Here is an 11,212-nt window from a genome sequence, read left to right as displayed (position 1 = left end):
ATATATATATATATGCAAATACACTGTATAAGAGTGACAGAGACATCAAGAAAGTGAAATGCCAATACCTGTGTTGGCTCCCTGAAAGTAAACATTGAAATTGCTGATGTTGAGATCAATTGCTGAACTACATATGTAGGTATTTTGCATTTAACACTTTGAACACTTTTTCCCATTCTGGGAACTCAAGGTAATTTAGAGTAAATGAGGATCATTAAAATGAGAAGGATAGTATACTATAAGCACATAATAATATGTTAACAGAGCCCTGGATCACTATAGAGGAGACACATCTTAGAGACTTAGGAGACTTACAGAGCTTAATAAAGCTATTGATCTCAGATAATCAATACAAAGTTGTCAATATTCTCCATATTGCTCTGGAGTCCTGTTGACTAGAATTGCTTTAAACATAATTACATTAACCCTTGGGATAACAAAAGGAACAACAATGGAGAGTGAATTCCATCTTACAGATGTATGTGTTATTGCAGCAACTGCTATTAACTGAAATCTGGGCTAAACAAATATTGTCTAAATACAAGAGGCATGTGTATTCTTACTCAATGCCCTTTGTGTATTCCTTCCAGATTTGTCCAGCAATCCAGCAAGAAACAAATCCTGCCTTTGCAGAAGTTTCCTTTACATAAGACCAGTTACTACTGCTCTATCCTTGTGCAGGGTAACTGGTCTTGTATCCGCCCCCTCCTGTAGTTTTGTACAGGCATCCTGTAGTGAGTGAAACGGCTGTGTCCCTCCCACATCTCTATGTGCAGGCTGTGTGCTGTATATATATCTAAGCCACAATCTCTATACTCCTACATCTAGGCTATGTGCAGTATAGAGATTATGACACTGATAATTCTACAAGGTAATATCTGCAAAATCGTTTGGTGTAGACAACATGGATCTATATACTTTGTTGCTATTAAGGAATATATTTTATCTGGTTACTCACAAAGCTGCCGAAGGCAGCCTAGTGAATAACCCAGTCGAAGTGAAGTGGGCCGAACGCTGTTCGGCTATTCACTTCTGCTCAGTACTGCTGATCTCAGGCAACATCGGCTCCCTTGGCCTCCTTCGGCTGCTGTACGGGCTATTGTGAATAGCCTGTACAGCAGCCCTTCGGTTCAACGCCAGCAGCCGAAGAGAGCCGAAGGATCAGCCGAAGCTAAGGCTTGATCCTCCGGCTCCTTTGTGAATAGCCCCTTATATATCACTTTGGAGGGATTCCCTCACACCTCCTGTTGTGGCTGTAAGACAGGAAGTGAAAGGAAATCTCCCCAATAAGATACAGATGGCAAAGAAAGCTGACGGGTTATAAGCCTCCCTTACTCTATGGGTCATAGTGTTTGCAATGTGCCTGCTGCCCTCTTTCTAGTCAAAGCATGCAAGGTTGCTGGGCAGGGAAATATGTAAAGGCCAAACTCCTCTCTCAGCAACTTGGGATGCAATGGCCGGCGTCCCACCCAGCTACGGGCAATCAGTGAGATCACTGGTTGGCAGAAATTGGATGGATGCCGAGCTAGACAGGGAGGGCGTTATCACACAATCACCACCACCTCCCCACCTGCCTCTAGATGGCAAAAAGACTAGGGACGACACAGGGCCCACTCATAGGATTTTTTCTCTGGGCAGATTCTTGAGATGTTTGCCCTGGGCCCATTCATTTTTTTAAATGCCCACTCAGATTTTACACATGGGTAAGCATATGCCCTACCAAAGAACGTTTATAAAGGCCTTGATATGCCTGATGAGTAAGTATTGCCACTTTACTGTGTAGACCCCCATCACCTTCTGTGAGGTGGCTACTAGACATATAGTGATTGCCAGGGCTGTAGTCAGCCTGGTTGGATTATACTGGCATTTATCTGGTTAATTCCAGGTGCCTAGCATTGAATGTACCACCCTGGGTGGAGTGTGACTGCTATATTGTGGACAGCCAAAGAGAGGCACTGTAGTGTAAGTACAGTACAGCAGCCAATCACTGGGTTTCTCTCTGCTGGGATAGGGTACATATACTGGAGGGATTTGCCATGTGCTCAGACTAGTCGGGACCAGCCATGGATTATGGCTGGATGCTGTCCAGCCGCCCCCCAGGTTAGGCATAGGCTGGAGTGTGGGTAGAGTTTCCCTGGGGCCTCCAGTATGGAGGAGGCCTGTGTTGTTTTCCAAAGGAAGAGAACCAGGAAGATGGATGGCTGCTGAAGGTACTCAGAATCTAGAGGACCTCACAGAGCATGGCTGGTGTCTCTCCTACTGAGGATTTATGTTTATCCCTGCTCATCTGCTACTTCAATTACTATCAGCTGTATTGCAAGTGGATCTACACTGAGATGCTCAAAAGGTGTGGTGAGTCTGGAGTCTATGTCTGTTGCACCCTGGATATCTAGGATCCCTATACCCTCTCTCCCCAGTGTGAAGAAGTTGCATTATTGGAGTGGACATCAGCTTTGTGGGCACAAGAAGAAGGGCGGTTAAATGCTAATGGGGCGGCTGAAGATCATACCCCTAGACAGACCAGTGATAATGACCCGGTTATACCAGCGGCTCCTTCGGGGGTGAGCGCTACAACTGTATGCTAAAAATCACCTACAAGCCTTATTTTGCTATACAGCTATACTATGCTGGATTCACTTATTCTACAGAAAGTGAACAGTGTTACAAGTTATGATGTCACTTATTTGGGTTGGAGTGCAGTAGAGATATTACAGTACATAGTGGCTGGTAAAAAGACCAGGGTATCTCTACAGAGCAGTAAGACCTGTTTCACATGAACGGTACACTCAGGTCCGCCTGTAAGTTTTTCAGCTGGACCCGACTGGACACTCTATAGAAGTCTATGGGCAGCCAGGTTTTAGCGGACGAGCGTTCCGTTTAAACCCATTTAGCTCCGGCTCGGTCAGGTAAAACAGATAGATCATTGATCCGTTTTGATGAACCATATTGTGCCGAACCGGAGGTAATCTGATGTAACTGGACACATGTCTGCTTACATTAGCTTCTCTATATATTTGCATAGACTTTCAGTTTTTTCCTTCATCGCAAGATATCCTTAGTGGTCAGCATCACCTGCAGCTGCCTCAGGCGACTTATCACTCGATGCCTGAGTACATGACGGCATGGCACAACATGAGCTTGATTTAAGACTTCATTAGTGTGTGCAGTCAGTAAGCTCCCATTATGGCACCCACTGGAGTGTACATATTGGTCCCAGAATACAGATCTACTCAGTGCAGGATAGTTGAAAGATAGATTTGTAAATCTTTACAGACTATACAGTATTATAAGATGTATAACAAATGGTTCCTCAACAAATCAAATAATCCCTTTTGAATGCTACAGATTTTATTTTTATTAACACTCTTCTCAAAATAATGTGTGTCCTTTTAAGTTGGCAGTTGCTTTAGTTCTACATCTCTAGATTTCCAGCTTTATATTTGCAAAGTTTATTTTGCCTTTTCTGATATGATTGCCAATATTTGGATGTTTTGGCAGTAGAGTGTTGTTTACCTGTTCTGCTAATATGATAATAGGGTCATAACTTGGCTGAGTTTCTCCAGACCAAAATGTTTTGTGCTTTATTTTTCCTTTAACACTAAAACAGGAGAGTGAACGTACAGGCAGGAAGCTTCCAAAAGAGACAAACAAGTCAACACATCTGCAATGATCAATCACTTTCCAGCTGTCACTTTTTAATGGAGATTGGAAGATTAAAGCAAGAATCTTGTTATTATTGGTAGCAATATGATTTTCCTGTGATTCATTGGTATACAAAACAAGCCTGAAATATAACACATCTTCTTTGTTTGTGTTTAGATATATTGCAAGAAATTCAAAATTTAGAATAGCAAGTACAATGCGAAAGTAAAGATACTCTGTTGCTAGATCATTCATTTCAACAACAATCTTTGAATTAGATTTTATGTGCATTTAAAGGCAAAGTTTACTTTTCTGACCATGTTTTATGTTACACCCATATCCAGAGTATAACATGAAAGATGGTTAGCTCCCCCACTTTCCTCTGTCCCCCCAATGTACTTGAATCTTCTCCCCACAGGCTTGTTTACCTTTTTAGATTTGGCACGGCTGGGATTGACTCTACCCACAAGGCTGCATCATCATCAGCCACTACGGCAGAGGGACTTGTATTTCTCAATTAAATACAGGTATGGTGATGTCACCTCACTTGTAGTCCATTGACACTTACTCCTGTCCATGTTATTGAATGTCCGTACCTTGGTACAGACATGGATGGGAGAAAGAGTCTGCAGGAGCCAGAGCATTGCACCCGCAATCCACTGATCACATTTGCAATTCTTTACCTGCTCCAATGCAAAAAATAAATAAATGCACATTTTTCTATTATGAAGTGTGCATTTGTTATTATTTTTTATGGTGGAATTTCCCTTTAACATATTTTCAGCATGTCATTTACTTATGAACCTTCCTTGTGTAGACAACTATAGCCAATAGCCCTGAGCCTGCGGCTAGTCACTGCCATCTTGGGTGTGATGTCAGGAGCCCCACCAGAATTGTTACTCAAGTGACATTCTAAACGAATCCCCTTCGCTTCTCTCCTGGCCATTAAAGTCTACATAGGAAGGGGATTATTTGAGTAATCAGACATTCCCAGAAGAGGAGAGGGCTATGGTGTGCAAAGAAGGGGACCTGTGCTAAGGAACTGAGACCTGGAGTAGCCACATTTTCTAGCAACTGCAATTGCAAGAAAGTAAGAAGAAGTAGTAAAAGAAGAAAAAAAAAGAAAACACTGCAATCAAGCATTTAAAATACTTGACTTTTGTGTTTTTACCCAATTCTTTAAGTTGGTGACAGGATCTCTTTAAAACAAGTTTGCATGTTCTCCCTGTGATTGCATGGGTTTCCTCCGAGTACTCCGGTTTCCTCCCACACTCCAAAAACATGATGGAAAGTTAATTGGCTCCTGTCTAAACTGGCCCTGTATGCATGTGAGATAGGGACCTTAGATTGCAAGCTCTTTGAGGGCAGGGGCTAATGTAAATGTGCACTGTGTAAAGCACTGCGGACAAATTGTTGGCGCTATATAAATACAGTACCAATAATAAATAAATAAAGAAGAACATTGTTATTTAATATATATAGATAATGAATATCAGTGTGTTAATGGTAATTTAATATAACAACTGAAACGAATCATTCAACTTTTATCTTTATTCTAATATTAAAAATAACTACTGAAAATACATTAACATGTTGAAGCTTATATGACATTTTAGTGATTAGGTTTACATATGCCTTAACAGCTGCCGTTATATCATCTGTCCTATTGCTCCATTGGATGTGTCTGTGGCTGGCTTCTCTATCTCAGAGGTCTAAAATAGCCACAGAAATTATCTCAGCAGCATTAACTCTATGGTCAATGCTGTTTTGAAGAGAGGCTCTGGTTGATAATAATAACATTAATGTCTATTTTGGGACTTTGACAAATTAGAAACTTTGGTCTACTCAGACTCATCTACTCAGGGCAAGGGGAAAAGGGGGCAGGTTTGGGACTTATCATGGTCCCAGGCACATTCAATAGATACCGCTGCTATAGACAGTGTATTCTGGGAAGGTTTTTTTATAGCATTTATTATATGGTGCTATGTTATCTCAGAAGTAAGGAAGTTTTGCATTCCCACACAATTCTATGGAAATGCAAAACCTGCTTGAAGCAGGTCAGGAAGAGATCAGCTGCAGGTCAAATGCACTTGTCAGTGAAATCTGAATAATCACATAAACGTCTTAAACTTATGTCAATCTGATGCTATTGACACATTGCAAAGCCCATTGACATAGGTCCTAAAAGCCATTCGTAAATGTATTATTTTCTGATGGAGATTTTAGAAGTCAGTGCTTATCTCACTGTACACACAGTCCAATTGTTGCATGATGGTGGGACGTTCCCACCATCATGCAACAATTGGACTGTGTGTACAGTGAGATAAGCACTGACTTCTAAGATCTCAATCAGGAAATAATACATTTCCGAATGTATGATAAGCTATCTCTGTGTATGCACAGCTCTCTCCATAATAGGTAAGATGCAAAAAGAGGATCCCAAACACACTGCCCAAAAAATGTAAATGCAAATACATGTCATATTTGTGCTAAGAGTGGATAAGCTGCATACTGGCATATCATTTTCCAACAAACACCCATATGTTTCCCCTGACTACTAAGGAAAAGACAGAGCACATTGAGCTACCAAGCGAAAGAAGATTCTAATCTGAATGCCTTTGTGATGCATACCGGGCAGTAAACAGGCTCAGGGATGTTAACAGAAAATATCTCTATCAGGGGATTTTCAGCAAAGCAGCAATAATAAAAAAGAGAAATGGTTTGTTCACATGCACGGCAGCCTCAGACACCGCGTGTGTTTATACATAGAAATTGCCTCTGGCTATTAGATACACAATATAAAACTCAAAATTTTACAGCACTGAAAAACATTTCCTCATAACCGGCATCTTAGTAAAATTGTAAAAACGATCTATCATGATTTTCCCTTTTTTTTGTAATTTTTATTTCATGGCTTCTTAACATCTGATGATGTATTGTTGTCCATTTTTATAGCTAATACATCATTAGGTGCTAGGATAGTGGCTCCTTTTTAAAGTTGTAGCTGCCGTTAATCCTTGCTATGAAATTCCAAATCTGTATACCAGAGCCACCTACTAGGTTTACACTGTCCATTTTATTATAAAAGGTTAACAGGCAAATGGGACAGTATTACAATAGCTTTTTACTAGGGTTGAGGTCCATTGCATTATAGGAGTTTGTTTTTGCCACTTTTGGCATTTTGGTGAACATGCCCATAAATTGTCCAATCAGTCAAAGTTTGTGGCAAGCCCTGCATTGCAGCAAGCTTTGGCAGTTTTCAGTTTGCCTGAGCGACAAACTTATGGGTCCATTTGTCAAAGTGACAAAAGCGAACCCCCATCAGCCTTTTGTCAGTTTGTATTGGAGTAGATAGGAACAGCTGACATTCAGAACAATTTCAGGGAGATATAGTGACTGCTGTACAGTACTACCTACAAAGATATACAGTGATAATCACAGTGCTGTATAGTACCACTGCTACATTTCAGTGTAAGAGATTTTTTTTCACCACACTAGTGGCTCCTCATTCAAGATGCATATACCATGTTGTCACTGTTCAAAGAAGTCACCAGAATGGTGAGCCGTCGTGAGACGGTGTTTAGGGACATGTTCCTGCTGGAGCAAACATTGTGTGGTGTAAATGGCCAGACACTGAAGGCACAGCAGCAGGAGGAAGAAGAGGGCTTCATGGTGTCTGAGGGACTGCTTTCACCTGACTCTGCCCCTGTAACCAGTCACAGTAGCATCAAGAGTAGGGGCATTGCTCTGTATTCCTTTTACAGGACACAGCCTTATATGCTCCAGTTGCCCAGTAGGGATAAGCTAGGGTACACACCTCTGATATATTGTATCTATCCTGTATCTTGTAACCTTGTCTCAGTCTCGCCTTAGTCCTTGCTCTTATATTGTACTGTCTAGGAATTAAAGAATAAGTTCACCTTTTGCAAAAATTAAAGAAATGCATAATTAATAATATATATAAAAAAATATGCAATTCTTTAATATTTGCATTCAAGACTGGAAAGCATTGTAATCATGATCACTCGATCAAGCTCAGGCTTCTGCACATTTTCTAACTAGCAGGGCTTCTACTGAGGTACAGAGTTTCAGTTAAGAGAGATGGGGTAAGGACAGCTGGACATCAAACTGCAATGAATCACCTCATACGGCGTCCAGCTGTCCTCGCTCTAGGTCCTTGGTTCTCAACTGGTGGGTCGTGACCCAAAAGTGGATCGCGACCCCGTGTTCGGTGGGTCGCCGCGTGCCTTCCGCTTTTCTAGGCGAGAAGCTTCTCAGCCTCCACATAGCGCAGCACTGTCGGTTCTCGCGCCAAGCAGCCATTCATATGCTGCTCGGCTCCGAGTGTCAGCTTGAGGTGAGGGTGGCCTGGAGCTATGGCTGCGAGGGAGCTGCATCCGATACGTGCATTGTTTACAGCTTCCTCGCATGTCCTGTATAGGTGCCTGGACCGGAGTGACGTCACATTCGGGCTCCCGACATCTCTACAGGGCTCGCAAGGGAGCTGTACCAGCAATGCACATATGGACGGAGCTACATCACAGCAGAGCAGCCCACACCGGACCCTAGGCTGAGGATCCACTCCAGTTCTCGTAACGTAGAGAGACTGGGTGGATCGTGAAAAAAAGGGAGTGTATGTGTGTGCGAGGTTGTGTCTGCGGTTGTGTGCATCTGTCATTGTTTTTGAGGGCCCGTTCACACAGTCCTGTGCCATCAATGCACTGTACCATGAAATTGAACGTACCATGTGCTCTGGTTTGGGAGGTGTGTTGCCGTTCATTTGAATGCCACCCCAAACGCACCTCCCGCCCACAGTTCAATCGTCCATACCGGAACGAGCTTGGGTCGCAACTTAATGACCAAGGACAAATGTGGGTCTTGAGGTTACACAGTTTGAGGACCACTGCTCTAGGTAGATCTGCCCATGTTCCCGCATCTACCTGGATGGCTAGACGATATTGTAATAGATAGGGAATTATTTTTAAGGGTGCAATGAGCTTTAAATGACCCCCAAGGGCACCTTTTACTTATCCTACACCTGTTTTTGTGCTACAGAATGGCTCCTAATTTGCATCATTATTTTAAATGTTTTTATAAAAAAGAATAAAAAAGAGTAGATTGTTTCTTCAAGCAACTTTTGCCTAAGTAGATTAAAGAGCGAAATTGAAAGCTTCCCTTTTGCCACAATTTAGCAATATTTAGCAACTAAATTAGTTTCACAATCCACTAGACAGAACCTAAAAATATTCTCTCAGAGCTTTTCACAATATACCTTTAAATTAATGAAAACTCAGATGATTCCTTCGTAAGTGGAAACCAGGGTGCACAAACACCAGCAGTGAGTCCATAGGCTTTTGCTGAATAGATTTTGTGTCCTTGTCGTACTTTATAGCACAACTTTGGTCACAGGAATGTTCTTCTTTAGTTCTCCAGCTACGTTAGAAGTGTTCTAAAAACACCTTCTACATCTGTCTCCCTAACCCTTGAACAACATGACAATTTTAATTTTTTCCGGTTGATGAGTTCAACAACAAGCACATCTGGTTATTCACTTGGCTAGTCTGTTTGGTCCATCAAGGCTAAATGTCTTATATTCATGGTGAAAGCTCAATTTAGCTGCTGCATTGTTTTGTTTGGTTGCTTGTGAAAATACAATCCTAATTACCTATATCCTACCATACTAAACTAAAAAGCTAAAAAGAAAACACAGTTTTGCACTTGTGAAAATGAAGGGGGAAGCTTTTGCTTTAATACTCACCTTCAATTAAATGATATCCCCACAACAATTACGTTCTGCCACTAGATGTCACCAAGATTTTTAGTACTGCCCCAAATATTTAAAAAAACATCTACATTATGACACGAATATTATCAGGGGATATTAAGCAAACATGAAATTCAATGAAGGTGACTGATTTATGTAGCTGAGAATTTAGCAATATTTGAGAACAATATGGAATATTTGGAAAATATGGAGTGAGGACTAGGGGATGAGTGAAATTTTAATGTTATTTCCCTGGGCAAAAATAGGATAAGCAAAGCTTAATGTCAGGGACCAGGACACCTCCAGGTGGCACTGTGGAGCTGCAGCAGATCCTGCAGTTCCATTGCTCACGTGCTGGTGTCTCTGGGCAGTCAGTGGCTGTCTGGGACTTGATCACTTCCAGGTGGCACTGTGACACTGGAACTAGGACCTGCAGCTCCAGGGCTCACCTGCAGGTATCTCTGCAAATAAGCACCAACTGGTGTTACCGGGCAGGGTATTCAATCCCTCACTGCAGTGGGGATTTTGCCACAGTATTGTTGCCCTAACCTGTGTCCTGTTGCCTGAGTCCAGTGTCCTGTATCCTGTTGCCTGAGCCCAGTGTCCTGTATCCTGTTGCCTGAGTCCAGTGTCCTGTATCCTGTTGTCTGAGTCCTGTATCCTGTTGCCTCCTTGGACCCTGGCTCCTTTCCCCCTGAGGTCTCTTGATCTGTGGCTCCCCTCCTGTGGCCCTGGTTAGCTTGCCCTGTTGTACTCCGTGTGTTATTCTGTCTACATTTAGTTCGGGTAATGTATGTTGCTTGTGAGTGTTGGTGGGTTTTCTTGCATTTATATGATTTCGTATGTCTAATAAAACTATATCTTCATAGCCTTGTTTGGTGTGGTCGAGTATTTGGTCCTCCCGTATAGATACCTGCACACGGTGTGGGGCACCTGTGCACGGTATCCTGACACTAAAGCTTCCAAAAGCTCCTTTCAGCTAATCTGAACCTGTTCTTGTCCCAAAAATAGCCCCTTGTTACCCTCATTATTTTATGCTTTTTTCAAAGAAATAAAAAAAAAAAAAAGTGAAACAACTAATTATCAATATACACAAAAAAAGGAAAAACACAAATACAAAGAACATTAAATAAAATAAACAGCGCTTTAATAATAAACTTTAATAAATGTCCTTCCCTGGGAGGAAATCATGGTGGTTCCCGATCACGTAATCAATGTGTTAGCTCTGACACAATGATCACATGCAGGATGGAGTCTCCACTAATACAAATTGAATCCTTCAGCCTGTAGATGAATACAACCAGCTTTAGGCTGCTGTGTTCATCTGCAGTGCCATCTGTTTAATATTTCACCTGTCAAATCAGATACAATAGCACAATTAAAAATCATAATACATTAAAAATAACAAAACGTGTGTAAATATACACTACTGGTCAAAAGTTTTAAAACACCCTCATTTTTCCAGTTTTTATTGAAATGTTACTGAAAATAATGTGCATTTCAGACATATACAAAAAGGTATTTTTAAGGAAAGAAGTAATGGGTTAACAATGTAAGTAAATTAAGCCTTGAAAGTTTACACTGACAATTGCTACAAGTGTCCCAACTTTTGCTGATTACTCACAAGCTTTCTGTCTATATAGAAGCCGTGTTGGAACAGACTGTGTTACTACACCCTCTATTAACCTTTTGGACAGTATTGTAATGCAGGAAGTAGTATATTGCTCTCAAAATGGCGAGGAAAAGACAATTAATAAAGAAAGAGAGGCCGAACATTATAACTCTTAAAACTGTAGGTTTTTCCTT

The sequence above is a fragment of the Nanorana parkeri genome, unplaced genomic scaffold (genome assembly GCF_000935625.1).
Source record: "Nanorana parkeri isolate BGI_ZX_2015 unplaced genomic scaffold, ASM93562v1 scaffold3, whole genome shotgun sequence".
Classification (NCBI taxonomy): Eukaryota; Metazoa; Chordata; class Amphibia; order Anura; family Dicroglossidae; genus Nanorana; species Nanorana parkeri.
This window is presented reverse-complemented; position numbering follows the sequence as displayed.